Genomic DNA, 15,585 nt, shown 5'->3' on the forward strand with positions numbered 1-15,585 from the left:
AATCATTTTTTATTATTTTGGCCTCTATTTTATTTAATTTCCTCTATGTATCCTTCAATTTCCCTCTCATGTAACCTGTTACCTTTCATCTCCCTTTTCTCCCATTTTCCTTTATTTTCATATATAAATGCCAATTAATGCCTCTTTTCCTTCTCAATGTCTTTTCCAATTCATTTTCTAATTTCCTTAGCCACAATAAACCGAAGTGAACACCCACTAGGATGTTTTTCCCAACATTTAGCTTGGAATACGTGTCCCATGACCTTGGTCTTATGTTTCCTTTATTAACTTTATTGCATGAAGTTTTAACCCGATGCTATTACATTAAATCTCTAAACATCATATGAAAACCACCAACAAGGTGTTATTCCCTCTCAAGTAGATGCAAAAACACTTGTTATCCCATGCATTCATCAACCACTCAATTACTTATTAAATCATGAACAAGATCCATAGCTAGAGCACATCATAGAACCATGCTTATAACCAACATATAACCAAAATATTAACCATGAAAAAATAGCCATCAAATCAACATAATAATGAGTAGAAGTGCTCATAAATCACAATAGGAAAATAACTCTTATTAACATATGCAAAATCCAACCAAATTAGGGACTTCCACATATCACCCGACCATAGATTGAGTTGACCCAAATATTTCTTTCAACCAATCACCCCTTCCCGTACTCTAAGCATGAATGTGGGATCTCATAGGATAAACCAAGACATAATCAACGAGAGACTCTAGAGGTTAAACCACCTCCACCCTCAAACTACCATGATCTGACCCAAACTGGTCCCAAGATTACAAAACAAACCAAGCTTGGATGCCTTAGAATTTTCTCACGATACCTTGAGGAATTTCCTATCTCCACCCACTTGTTAAGAGCTTCCCAGGGAAAATCATCTCCACCCCCATCCCTTGGGAATTTTCCTGAGATCACCTTACCCGGTTCCAAAACCTTCTGGAAATCTAAAGCTCAACTAAGAATAAATCCCATCATACCATGGTTATCCAGGAAATGGCAAGGCAAGGCTAAAAACACTATCAAACCAGGAAAAACCCAATCCAATGAAATCAAATGAACCAAATAAACAAATTCATGAACCATGTATTCACACCTCAGCTAGGAAATCACATATTCAACCTATTACCTACAAAATCCTCATGTTGAAACCATTAATACAACCTTCTTCTTGATCTCCTTTTCTTGCCTTGTCCTTCCTTTGCTTGCTTGCTTTCTCTTCTTGGTGCTCTTTCTATCTCTAACACTATCCTCAAGCCAAATCTGACAAAAGTTGTGAACTAGTTCTCTGATGCCTTTTTATTATTGATGTCTCCTTTTTCTTCATTTTCCTTCTTCCTCTAATTTCCTTAGCATGAAAATAGGTATCCCTTCATCTCCCTTTTCTCCTATTTTCCTTTATTTTCATAAATAAATGCCAATTATTGCCTCTTTGCCTTTGTTAATTCCTTTTCCAACTTCCATAGACATAAACAAACCAAAATTGATGCCCACTATAGTGCTTTTCCCAACATTTAGCTTAGAATACGTGTCCCATGACCTTGGTCTTATTTTTCCTTTATTATCCTTTATTACATTAACTTTAACCTAGATTTTTTACACCCTATCATGTATCGATCTTTGTATCATATCAACCATTCTCTTATCCTTTTCTTTGGGCCAATAAACATTCAGATGAACCTACATCCCGATCATCATTAATCTCTTGCTCCAATGAAGTGAATTCAATCTTCCTCCTTTGGGAAGCTTGACGATTCTCCCTAATGTTTTGTAATTCCATAATCACTTGTTGATCTTCAAGCTTCTTATTCCTTTGCTCCAAGTATTTTATATTCCACTTAGCCCTCTCCAAGTCAAGGGACAAGGTTTTGATCTCTGTCTGCTGCTCCTGGATGATATCTCTAAGGTTGGCAATTTGCAGGCCCATATCTGTATCATCATCCTGAATGAGAATGAAGTCGGTATCTCGTTCACCTAAAGGCCCCTCATCCTACATTGGCCTCTTACCTTTGTCCTGTAACTGTGGTGCTGATGTCGAAAGTGAGGCCCCTTCCACACCGGGTGGAGATAACACTCGCTTAGCTACCGCAAACAACTACCTGGTACCCTTCTGATAAGTAATGAAAACAGGTATAGTAGCAGTGTGTGGATCATGGCCTTCATGCTAATGAGACGGTCGACCTCTCTCATGCCCAGCCTCTGAAGGTCCCTGTGAAGCTCTGAAGAAGTCACGGGAGATGAAATCATCCCAAGTGATGCCCTGTAATCCAAGCTGATGAACCACCACAATCTTGATGAGAGAAAAATGATAAACACTGTTAAGTTGCTGCTAAGGGGTTTTGTGCTGCACAAGGGTGGTCATCCTCTCTATGTTTCGGCATATGAAATAAGGAATGTTCATCATTCATACCCGGGTGAAATGCATGAGCAACCTTATGTGATAAGCATATAAACGAGAGAACCGTCCCTCACAGCTGAAATACTTCATGATTAATTTCATTAGTGGAGCATATTCATCTTTAAGATATCGGAATGGAAACACTCTTTTGAGCTGCCTCAAGAAACCGGGTTTAATATATGGCTCATAATGCTGCCGGTCAATCTTCTTCCTCTTGTTCCATGGTTCTCCAATGTTTGGTATGCCGGTTGCCAATGAAATGGTTTCTGGTGTTAGTGTGAAAGTGACACCAGCTAAGGTGGCCTGATCACCATGTAAATGCAGTACAAACAAGCGAGCCAACTCATGATGAAATTGAACATTAGCAACCTTCTCACAAAACTCATAACATGACTAATGCTGGAAACAAGAGATGGCAAGAGGGCAGGCCTGTAATTTAGTGAGGGTGATTGGTTCTTCTCTGATATGTTTGCCACCTCTATGAGGCATCCGGGGTGCATGTTCCTCCATGGGTGAGTCACTCTGGGTTTCCATTTCATAATCAGATGAATGCTTAGATGCCATGACTGCTGTACAAAATGCCTTGGAGAAAACTGATTGCTGATGTATGAAAATTGTGTTGGACTGCTTTTTAGTGATGTGCTTAACCTCTGCCACCAAGGGGAAAATAGTGAAACAAGGGACTGTTAGGAGGGAGGAAAAATAGTGAGGGATTAGGGATTATTGGGACAGATTTTGTTAGGGAAATATAGGAGGGTTTGAGGGGTTTTATGTATAGGGTTAGGAAATTTTTTGTAGGGTTAGGGTTTGAAGTTTTGGGTTTGGGAATTTGGGGAAAGGGAATTTGGGAGAAGTAATTACTAAGCTTAGGGGGATAGGGAAACTTAGGAAATGATGAAAACCAGGGACCAATGGGATGAGGAAGTGAATTTTGGTGACAAAACAGTGATTTTGAAACCCTAACAACAAGTTTTCTTGAGCTAATTAAAGAGGTAGGGTTTGATGTTTTTGTTTAACCATTATCATCCATAAACCACCATAGCCTAGCACAAAATTAGATAAATCATAGATATGGAGGCTCTACCTGGCAAATCCATGCAATTTAATGGCAATTTGGAACGATTCTTAACAGTTTTGGGCCTTTTGCTGTGTGTGCCGCGCAGCTCACCCAATGCGCCGCGCCTACCCAGTGCGCCACGCCCATGCAAATATGCACTGTGTGTTCGCTCCTAGTGCGTCACGGCTCCCCAGTGCACTGCACCCTCTGCCCAGTGCGTCGCACCGGCCAATTTTCTTCCAATTCCGCCCAATTTCTCACTTGTGCACAAAAATTACTTTGAGTTGCCTCCTCTTTGTTCTTGGCATGCAAATGAACTTTCAAAACTTGGAGACATGCTTTATACATTGGCTTTTCAAATTAATTTTTCCAAAAACCCATTTTTATAATGTTTTACAAATAACTTTTATTTCAACCTCTCTTTTGGACTTTTTCACTTTGTAATGAGCAAAATGACCTGAGCTTGGCTTGTCTTTGCAAGTGTTGGAGCTTCTTAGGCTAAGGAAAGGAACCAGGGTGCAGGTGAAGGAATTTACAATGAAAAGAACAAAATTTACATGATTTTGTATAAATAAAGCTAAATACTCTATTTTTTCCTCAAAACAGAGTTTTGAGGAAAAACACATTTTCGAATACTTATTAAAAACAATTATTGGCGACAGAACATCCTCATGGCCTGTTGGTGATTATCGAACACTTTGAAGCATTTACATATAAAACCCTAATGAAACCCTAGACCTACTTGACACTAAAACCCTAAAGACAACTTTTGTAACTTTGAAGAAAAGAAGACTGTATATGTTTTTTTTTTTATGAACAGACATCAACCAGCAGGTGAATGACATGAGTGAAGTATGGGGACAAGACCCTTCCATTAGAGGATTGATGCTCCTAAATGGAATGCAAGTGATCGAGCAGAATGGGACACCTAAAATGAAGTGCAACAAAAGAGGTTATGATCTCTGATGGAGGGCTGAACAGACCGACTCTAACATTGGCTCCAATGGGGATGGTAGCTCCTTGGAGGTGCCAAGAACTACAGATCTCTGGGAAATATAGACAGTGCCTTCATCCATTGGGCTATGGAGTCCATTATTTCGAGAAATCCACACAATACTTTTGACTCAATTTATTTATTGAAACTTGACTCAAACTGACTCAATTTTGAACTTAAAATGACTCAAAGACTGACTTGACAAACTCAAACCAAAGCTGAAATCATCCTTCAAAATTATAGCCTTCACTTCGGGCCCCAAACTGAAGAAAAGATCACAGCACACTCTTGCAATGAAACTGAAATAAAATGGTATTTACAGTGACAATGTAAACAACAGAAATAACTCAGAAATGATACCGCTTGAGCATCCGACCATTGACCGGCACTCCTGAAAAATCTTCCCCATTCATCTCCTTCAGAAGAAAGGCATTCTGACCTCGATATGCTGCAATCTTAAAGGGACCTTTCCAAAGATTTTCAAACTTATCATGCTTACCCTTTTCCTCATTCCTTTCATCCCACTTCAGCACCACATCATCCAACTGAAATTTGTCCGCCTTTGCTTTTCTGTCATAAATTTTCTTAATTCTCTCCTGCAACTTGAACGTGTTTTGAAAAAATTCTTCTCATGTCTACTGCAAATGGATCATTTGATTTAGTCTTCTCTGCATTGGATCATCTTCACTACCAGCCTCCTGAAGAAGTTTGACTACCAGAGTTGCGAGAGAGGTAGGAAACACTGTATCAACTCCATAAACTAGCTCAAAGGGGGACATACCAATGGATTTCTTCTGACTCACTCGATCTGCCCAAAGTGCATGGACCAACTTCTTATGCCAACTCTTCTTGTTTATTTCCAGCAACTTTTTAATGGTGTTAACCAAAGATTTGTTAAAAGACTCTGCCAATCCATTTCCTTGTGGATGATAAGCAGTTGAGTGGCCCAAAGTAATGTGATATTTATGAAAAAACTCAACCATCCTTTTAGACTTGAAAGCTGCCGCGTTAGCAGTGATTAGCTTATTCGGGCAACCAAAACAAGACAAAATATTATTCTCAAGGAATGAATTATTACCGCATCCGTAGCTTGTCTGGTGGGAATTGCTTCGATCCACTTCATGAAATAATCTGTCACCGTGAGGATCCATCTACGCTGACTTGAAGAAATAGGATGAATTTCACCAATGAAATCCAACCCCCACTGCTGAAAAGGGGCACTCACCTTGATGGGCTTAAGCGGCAAAGGCTGTACTTTCTCAAAATTTTATTTGCCGTTGTTTTCCAAAAAAGGTGACCACCACAATCTCCTATATGGAAATCTTCCATGACCTACTTCGCTTCTTCTTCCACCAAACAATTCAATAAAACACCACCGGGATCTTTCCAATAAAGTGCAGAATTCAAAATACAAAACTTAGCAGCCTTTAACTTAAGAGTTCTAGCTTTGCTTCTAGCCATACCAGGTGGTGGGGACAAATTCTGAAGCACATAGATGATATCTGAATACCACGGAGAAAGAACAAATATTTCAAATACCTACTTGATGGACCTTCCTCATTTTCATCGGACAAAGCAGCAATCAAATTTATGTCTAAGATGTGCAGATTTGATTCAGCCATTAACTTTGCCAATCCTTGTCCTTTAACAAGCTTTGTGGGATTTATCTCCACATCATACTCCAGCAAAGCTACAATCCACTTGCCTCGTCTTCCTTCTGGATCTGTTTGTACCAAAATATCTTTGACAGCAACGTTAGGAACATAAGCCAAAATATGGGAATGCAGAATATATACTCGAAAATATTTCAATGCTTTTACAAGTGCAAGGGCTTGCTTCTCAATAATGTTGTATTTCAAAGCAGCATCTCTTATAGTTCGGCTGAAGAAAGCAATTGGTCTTTCGTGCTCATCTTTTTTCTGCATTAATACAGCTGCCATAGTATGCTCTGAAGCAAATGAAAATAGTATAAAATCCTGAGTGTAATCCGGGTTGATTAGAACCAGAGCTGAAGAAAGAGCCAATTTTACTAGATTGAAAGATTTTATAGCCTCTTCCGTCCACTTCACTTGGCTATCCTTCTTAAGCATGTTTGTAATCTCTCTTAGGTGTTCAGCAAGATTAGGCACAAATTGGCGTAAAAAATTCATCTTACCATTAAAAGATTGAACCTCCTTCTTCTTCCGGGGAAGGTCAATTTGCTGAAACGCCTCAACATGTGCTGGATCAATACGAATGCCATCTTTTGAGATAATGTGTCCAAGTAGTTTGCCTTCATCCATGGCGAACAAGCTCTTTTTCAGATTCAGTGACACACCATATTTTCTGCACTTTTGAAAAACAATTTTCAAATGATACATGTGTTCTTCATCTAAATTAGAAAACATCGTTAAATCATCAAGGTACACAACCAAGAAGACATCCTTCTCATTTGCGAAAGCCATATCCATTGCCCGCTAAAATGTGGCACCTGCATTCTTCAAACCAAAAGGCATTTTAGCGTAATGAAAAGTCCACCACAGAGTGGTGAACGCTGTTTTGTCTCGGTCGTCTTCATGGACTAAAATTTGGTTATATCTAGAATAACCATCGAGTAGTGACATACGAGATGCTCCAACTACTCGCTGAAGTATGTGATCCATTTTTGGCAGGGAATAATTATCCTTCATTGAAACTTTATTGAGATTCCTAAAATCAATGCACAAACGAATCTCACTTGTCTTCTTTCGTACGGGCACCAAATTATATATCCAATCAAAAAATATGATGGGAATGATGATTCCTGATTTGTACAACCTGTTTACCTCCTTCTCAATTGATGGCCACAATTTTGGATTAAGCCTTCTTAACTTCTGTCTGAAAGTTTTCTGATTAGGCTTAATAGGAATGGTGTGTTGAATTATATTGCTATCATATGTCTTCAAGTCGGAATAGTCCCAAGAAAACACATCAGCAAAGGATGACAACAAACTGATATATTTGGCCTTTACCTTTTGTGGCAATGCTTTGGACAGCTTTACCATCTTTGGATTTTCAACTGTTCCAATATTCACCTCTTCGACTCCCTTCTCTGTTGGCTGCAATGTTGGTTTGCGGGCTACGTCATCATGATCAAAGAGTTCTTCTAAAGGTATCAATCCTTTAGGAATAATATTATCTTTGAGCTGCAACACTTCCATTTGATTGATCTGCACATCATCTTTACCATCATCATGTTCTACATCAATTGAGGTATCTTTGAACTTACCTTTGTTTTGCAGAAAATCATCAATCTCCTCGTCATCTTGGAAAACTTGCCAATATCTCTAATTGTCCGGGACAGTCAGACAATGTTTCACATGGATTTCAAATTTATTACTTGAGTTCATAGGAATCCTCAAATTACTCGCTACCTTAGCAAGTGCATCTGCAATACTATTTTGAATACGAGGCACACACGTCAAGGTATAATCTGAAAACAACTTCAAGATGTCTAGAACAGTGTTCCAGTATGCTCGCATCTGAGGATGCTTTGCTTGATATTCGCCTTTGACTTGCTTAATCACCAATTTAGAGTCACCATATACAGAAATCCTCTTAGCATTCAGCTTTCTTAAAAATTTTAGGCCAGCAATCAAAGCTTCGTACTCAGCCTCATTGTTTGAGCAATCAAAAGCAAGCTTGTAAGAACATACCCGCACATTACTAGGCACTTTGTTCGAAGCAGAAAAAGGACTGCATACCCAAATACCATTTACAGCACCATCATTTACCACTGCTCCATCGGAATCCATGGTCCACGGACTGAAATATCATCTGCTACAACTAACTGACTATCAATATCATTGAAACTATCTGAATACAAAACAAAAGACTCTAAATCTGTATGTACATAATTAATCAGATGATTAATTGGTTTCTCCTTGCTTGTAATCATGTATTTCATTTTTTGTTCCCAATAAAGTTTTCTCATTTGGCCAAACACAGGAATCGTTGCATAGGAGAAATCAAGTTGCATTGTTCCTTTAATCTTTGCTCCCCAAGATCTGGAAAGAAGCATGCCAAATCTAGGAGGTATATCCGCCACCACCACATCCATCAAAACATTTTTAGCCAGAATCTGATCCAAACTGACCACCAAGTCTTTAATGAGCCCAATACATCTCACCCTACTAGAATCAAATGAATAAAGATCATGGTATTTCCTAGTGATTTCCAAACCCAACTTCTCCATGATAGCCTTCGGAATAAGGTTGTGGGAAGCGCCGGAATCAAACATAGAATTATGCAACACAAACTCATGCACTCTTAGACTGATATAAAAAGGAGGCACATCACTGTCTGGAGACTCACCATTTAATGCTGGTCCAAAAATTAGTTCAGGTTGATCATCTTCCACACTCACCATATCAGAAATTGGGTCAAAATTCAAAATTTTAGAGACTTGACCTCTATAACTGTTGTTCCTCATCAGTTTAGTCAAGGGAATGGATACTTTTAATTTAGAAATTTCATTTTCTAAAATAAAAGCAGAAGTATTTTCTACCTCTTTGGCTGGAACATCTTTCCTTTCAGCTTTATCTTTTGATACAATTGGCTGATTTACTCTTTCATTTGCTGGTGGGGCTTACTAGGAGTAGGATCAACATTTCTTTTCCTTTATTTGGTACAACAGGTGACTCATTCTTAGATGTTGTAACTTCCTTTCTCTTTTGGATTGGATTGATGGGGACATTTCTGTTTCTAAGTGAATACTGACATTGCTGGGCAGACAAAGCATTCATATAACCTCTCTAATACTCATCTGACTCCTCTTCAAGAGCTGTGTAATTGCCAAGATAAAATCTACATCCTTCTGTATAGCTAAACTTTATGCATACTCATCATCTTCAGTGATAAAGGTGGGCATATCATCAGGAGTAAAGAAGTAATTTTCTTCTCCTACTACATTGTCCTCATCATCAGATTCGAGACCAACAAAATTCCGTTGAAGAGGGGTCTTTACTTGCCGTTGTTGTGATGCCGGTTCTTATGCTCGTTGCTCACGTTGTTTGATCCTGAATTGAGGTTGCTACTGGCCACGGAAATTAGGATTCCGAATCTGCGGTTCAGGCTTATCAAGTGTTAACCTTTCAATCATCTTTTCTACCTTGTGGAGCACTTGATCTGAGGTAGAAGCTTCTTCCTTTATTGAGACTCTCTTCTCGGATTTCAATCTAGCTCTCTTGCCATTCTAATTTTCCTCGACACTAACGGCAATTTTTTGCATTTCTTCTAAGGTAGTTGGATCTCTCTCTCTTAGTTGATAAGCCATGTCCAAATCAAAACCATCTGGGAACTTGAGCAAAGCTAACTTTCTAGATGGCCTTAAATAATCAGGAATTGCATTATAAACCACATTGAATCTAATACAGTAGTCTTGCACGGACTCACCAGCATTCCGCTTGATCTTGGTATATTCAGAAGTGATCTGAAGAGGATCTTTCTTTACCTCCCAATGATCCAAGAACTGTCTTTGAAGCTCTTCTAGTGTGGGAATACTTCTAGCTGCCAAAGCTCTGAACCATTTTCTTACCTCACCACCGAAAGTCTGCACGAATAATCTCATGGTCACGTTTTCTGCATCAATCTCATGAAGATCGAAGAAATCCATCATTCTTTCCACATGTTGTTGAGCTGTGGTACCATGAGGAGTGCCATCAAACAAAGGAATTTTACTCTAATAATCTGCGGGCATGTCATCCAAAACTTGAGGTAGCGCGAGAGGTGTAAAACGAGCAGCCATTGCTCTTGGTGGATTTGCAATTGGTCTTGGTGAAGTTGGGGGAGTGGGTGCAGCTGATGTGTGAGGTGTATGAGGAGGTGTATGTGGAAGTGAAACAATCTTGGGTATTCTAGGAGTAGAAGGAGTAGACAGAGGCGATACGATTGCTAATTTTTTATCAAAAATAGTAGGCTGCGGGGGAAGGGTGGGAATGAAGGGAGGTTCGGTGGGAATTCTTGAACTAGACACAATTGCGGATGACCCAAGGGTTGCAGAAGCAGTCTCTAAGAAATCAGCAATATTAGAAGCCGTAATTGAAGTCTGGAGCTTTTTCAAAATATAATCATCAATGGGTTTATTAGCCCTTTCAGTTTCAAGATTTCGAACAAACTCGGGATTTAAGACAGTGGAAGCGACAACACTTTCAAATTTGGTTTCAAATAGAGACAACTCAAACTGCTCATCAAATTCTTGATCCTCAAGATACTCAAAATCAACAGGACACGACTGAGCTTTGAACACAGGAATGATAGAACTTCCTTGGCGAACGATTCTTGGAATAAGGTTAGGATTTTCATAGACAGGAGGAGGATCAGGATCCGGATATGCTCTGGTATGTCTTCTGGAAGCCAGTGTGATATTATTTCAAGAAATCAAAGGGACATAAACAACTTGTTCAGCCTATCAAATTCTAAACTTATCATCCAAAAGCTTAGAATTCTTAGATGTACTGGGGTGATTTGCAAGTCAAGTGTCATGACTACAAGCTAGACCGGAGATTGACTAAAAAAACGTTTATCTACTTGCGCTAATGCAAAGAAAAAGCGTTTCGAAGGCTACCTGGCATAACTTCAGGCTCCGTCTGTAGCTTATAAAACAAATGACATCAACAAGAAAACCATTTTCTTCCCCAGTATGGTCGCCACTATGTTAGAGCCTAGATTTGCCTCAGGCTGAAAAGGCAAGGTTCTAGGTCCACATCAAACCACACTCAGCCTCGTAGCTAGCCCTACGAGGACAGGAGAGGGCTCTCTCCGGGTCAATCTCAGCGAAAGATAATTGATGGGGCTTGAGATGACTGATTTAACAACTGATCTTAGGCTAGGTATGGAGTGCAAGGATTTTTTTGAGTTTCTGAGGGTTTTGTGTTGGAAAAAGGGAAAGGGAAATTTGGGTCCAGGGATGAGGCCTAGTTTTTGCAGAGTTCTGATTGAGGCAAGGACGGAAATCATTTTGATGATTTGGATTGAATGAATGGATGGATCAGACTGGTGAGGGGCTAAGGATGGCAAGAAAGTCTCAAGGGTCCTCCTCAAACAGATGAAAACATGTAAAATTAAACAAAATTTCAAGGTAGAGCACAATAGTCCAATGAATTCTACCTCAATCACTCATTTGTTTAATTTCAGAAGAAAAGAGAAGGGAAATTGATACACATAAACATCAGTAAACTTACAATTACTTAGAGAACAACACCATCAAAACACAAAGCCACATGGATCCCAACAAGTGCTACAAAACCCTGGTATTTCCTTTTCCAAAATTGCACAAATGAAATGTACAATGAAGTGCCAAGAAATCCCAAGTATCCAACCCTGAAAATGACTGAGAAATTACATGATATAGACAAGCCTAACTCCTTCCCATGCCTCTAGGGGTCGAGCTCATCATTCTAGGAGCTGTTTGAACCAATTCTAAACAAGGAACTAAAATCTAGGTAATCAAACAACTAGCCCCTATATGCTAGGAAACTGATTCATTCATTTAATTTTCACTTATTAGTGAATGAATCCTCTATAACATGTAAAAATGTGCCAATATTACATCATGGTTATCAAATTACATCATGAAAGATCAAGAGTAACATCAAAAAGCAAAACTGGTCAAAACTGGGCAAATTTCTGGGCTGAAAAGTGAAAAATAGGCAAAAATCCTCTATGCGTCGTGCGTGATTCTCTATGCATCGCACCACTTTGGAGCTGAATTTGAGGCCCTTCCTAGAGTCAAAATTGAGCCCAATATAGCTTTTTGGAAAGCCCTACCTGTATACTTTCCAACCCAAGTGGAATTTCTGAAGTTGGATGTCATTTGCCCCTCCAAAACTTCAATCTCCCATGACTGCTTCCTGTGTGTCAAAATAGGGGCAGTGAGGTCATTTTTTGAGTGTTTTTGGCCTCTTGAGGACTCAAAACCTACCCAAATTCCTTGGCCATGCACAAGAAACCATAATTTATCATGAAAAATCTAGAAATGTAATTTTTTTTGGATTTGGATCCCTCTAGCAAAAGTGAGCGCCACGTGGCACGGCGCATAGGGAGACAAAACTTGTTTTTTAGTGCAAAAAATTTCAAAATGCCAAAAATTGCTCCAAATTTCTTGAAGTTTGGGCTAGACCTTCTCTATCAAGTGTCATGCTAGGCTAAAGAGGCTTCGGCCAATATCTGAAGATGATCATGCTCCTTTTAATTTTGCCTTTAGATTCCTTATTCATGCCTTGCAAACCTTGTTTCGTTCCATGTAGTGGAAATCCATGTGTCTCAGCAATGCTTTGTCCCTATCGGCCTTGTCCAGCAATCCCTCTAAGTGGATGTTGACTCTTTCAAGCCAAGACTCCCGATCATCATTAATCTCTTGCTCCAATGAAGTGAATTCAATCCTCCTCCTTTGGGCAGCTTGACGATTCTCCCTGATGTTTTGTAATTCCATAATCACCTGCTGATCTTCAAGCTGCTTATTCCTTTGCTCCAAGTATTTTATATTCCACTTAGCCCTCTCCAAGTCGAGGGACAAGGCTTTGATCTCTATCTGCTACTCCTAGATGATATCTCTAAGGTTTGCACTTTACGGGCCCATATCTGTATCATCATCCTCAATGAGAATGAAGTCGGTCTCTCGTTCACCTGAAGGCCCCTCATCCTGCATTGGCCTCTTGCCTTTGTCCTGTACCTATGGTGCTGATGTCAGAAGTGAGGCCCCTTCCACACCGGGTGGAGATAACACTCACTTAGCTGCCGCAAACAACTGCCTAGTACCCTTCTGATAAGTAACGAAAAGAGGTATAGTAGTAGTGTGTGGATCATGGCCTTCATGCTGATGAGAAGGTCCACCTGTCTCATGCCAAGCCTCTGAAGGCCCCTATGAAGCTCTGAAGAAGTCACGGGAGATGAAATCATCCCAAGTGATGCCCTGTAATCCAAGTTGATGAACCACCACAATCTTGATGAGAGAAAAATGATAAACACTGTTAAGTTGCTGCTGAGGGGTTTTGTGTTGCACAAGGGTGGTCATCCTCTCTATGTTCTGGCATATGAAATAAGGAATTTTCATCATTCGTACCCGGGTGAAATGCATGAGCAACCTTATGTGATAAGCATATAAATGAGAGAACCGTCCCTCACAGCTGAAATCCTTCATGATTAATTTCATTAGTAGACCATATTCATCTTTAAGATATCGGAATGGAAACACTCTTTTGAGCTGCCTCAAGAAACCGGGTTTAATATATGGCTCATAATGTTGCTGGTCAATCTTCTTCCTCTTGTTCCATGGTTCTCCAATGTTTGGTATGCCGGTTGCCAATGAAATGTTTTCTGGTGTTAATGTGAAAGTGACACCAGCTAAGGTGGCCTGATCACCATGTAAATGCAGTACAAACAAACGAGCCAACTCATGATGAAATTGAACATTAGCAACCTTCTCACAAAACTCATAACATGACTGATGTTGGAAACAAGAGATGGCAAGAGGGCAGGCCTATAATTCAGTGAGGGTGATTGGTTCTTCTCTGATATGTCTGCCACCTCTATGAGGCCTCCGGGGTGCATGTTCCTCCATGGGTGAATCACTTTGGGTTTCCATTTCATAATCAGATGAATGCTCAGATGCCATGGCTGTTGTACAAAATGCCTTGGAGAAAACTAATTGCTGATGTATGAAAATTGTGTTGGACTTCTTTTTAGTGATGTGCTTAACCTCTGCCACCAAGGGGAAAACAGTGAAACAAGGGACTGTTAGGAGGGTGGAAAAATAGTGAGGGATTAGGGATTATTGGGACAGATTTTGTTAGGGAAATATAGGAGGGTTTGAGGGGTTTTATGTATAGGGTTAGGAAATTATTTGTAGGGTTAGGGTTTGAAGTTTTGGGTTTGGGAATTTGGGGAAAGGGAATTTGGGAGAAGTAATTACTAAGCGTAGGGGGATAGGGAAACTTTGGAAATGATGAAAACCAGGGACCAATGGGACGAGGAAGTGAATTTTGGTGACAAAACAGTGATTTTGAAACCCTAACAGCAAGTTCGCTTGAGGTAATTTAAGAGGTAGGGTTTGATGTTTTTGTTTAAACATTATCATCCATAAACCACCATAGCCTAGCACAAAATTAGATAAATCATAGATATGGAGGCTCTACCTGGAAAATCCGTGCAATTTAATGGCAATTTGGAACGATTCTTAACAGTTTCAGGCCTTTTGTTGTGTGCACCGCACAGCTCACCCAATGCACTTCACCTGCCCAGTGCGTCGCGCCCGTGCAAAAATGCATTGTGTGTTCGCTCTCAGTGTTCCGCGCCTCCCCAGTTCGCCGCGCCGGCCAATTTTCTTCCAATTTCGCCCAATTTCTCACTTGTGCACAAAAATTACTTTGAGTTGCCTCCTCTTTGTTCTTGGCATGCAAATGAACTTTCAAAACTTGGAGACATGCTTTATACATTGGCTTTTCAAATTAATTTTTCCAAAAACTCATTTTTATAATGTTTTGCAAATAACTTTTATTTCAACCTCTGTTTTGGACTTTTTCACTGCGTTTTCACTTTCTAATGAGAAAAATGACCTGAGCTTGGCTTGTCTTTGCAGGTGTTGGAGCTTCTTAGGCTAAGGAAAGGAACTAGGGTGCAGGTGAAGGAATCTACAATGAAGAGAACACAATTTACATGATTTTGTACAAATAAAGCTAAATACTCTGTTTTTTCCTCAAAACAGAGTTTTGAGGAAAAACACATTTTCGGATACTTATTAACAAAATTTATTGGCAATAGAACATCCTCATGGCCTGTTGGTGATTATCGGACACTTTGAAGCATTTATAGACAAAAACCTAATGAAAACCTAGACCTACTTGACACTAAAACCCTAAAGACAACTTTTGCAACTTTGAAGAAAAGAGGACTGTATATGTTTTTTTTTTTATGAATAGACATCAACCAACAGGTGAATGACATGATTGAAGTATGGGGACAAGACCCTTCTGTCAGAGGATCGATGCTCCTAAATGGAATTCAGGTGATCGAGCAGAATGGGACACCTAAAATGAAGTGCAACAAAAGAGGTTATGATATATGACGGAGGGCTGAACAGACCGACTCTAAC

The sequence above is a fragment of the Pinus tabuliformis genome, chromosome 3_1, assembly GCF_031772625.1.
Source record: "Pinus tabuliformis cultivar Carrire ecotype Pingquan chromosome 3_1, CPIR1, whole genome shotgun sequence".
NCBI classification, from domain to species: Eukaryota; Viridiplantae; Streptophyta; class Pinopsida; order Pinales; family Pinaceae; genus Pinus; species Pinus tabuliformis.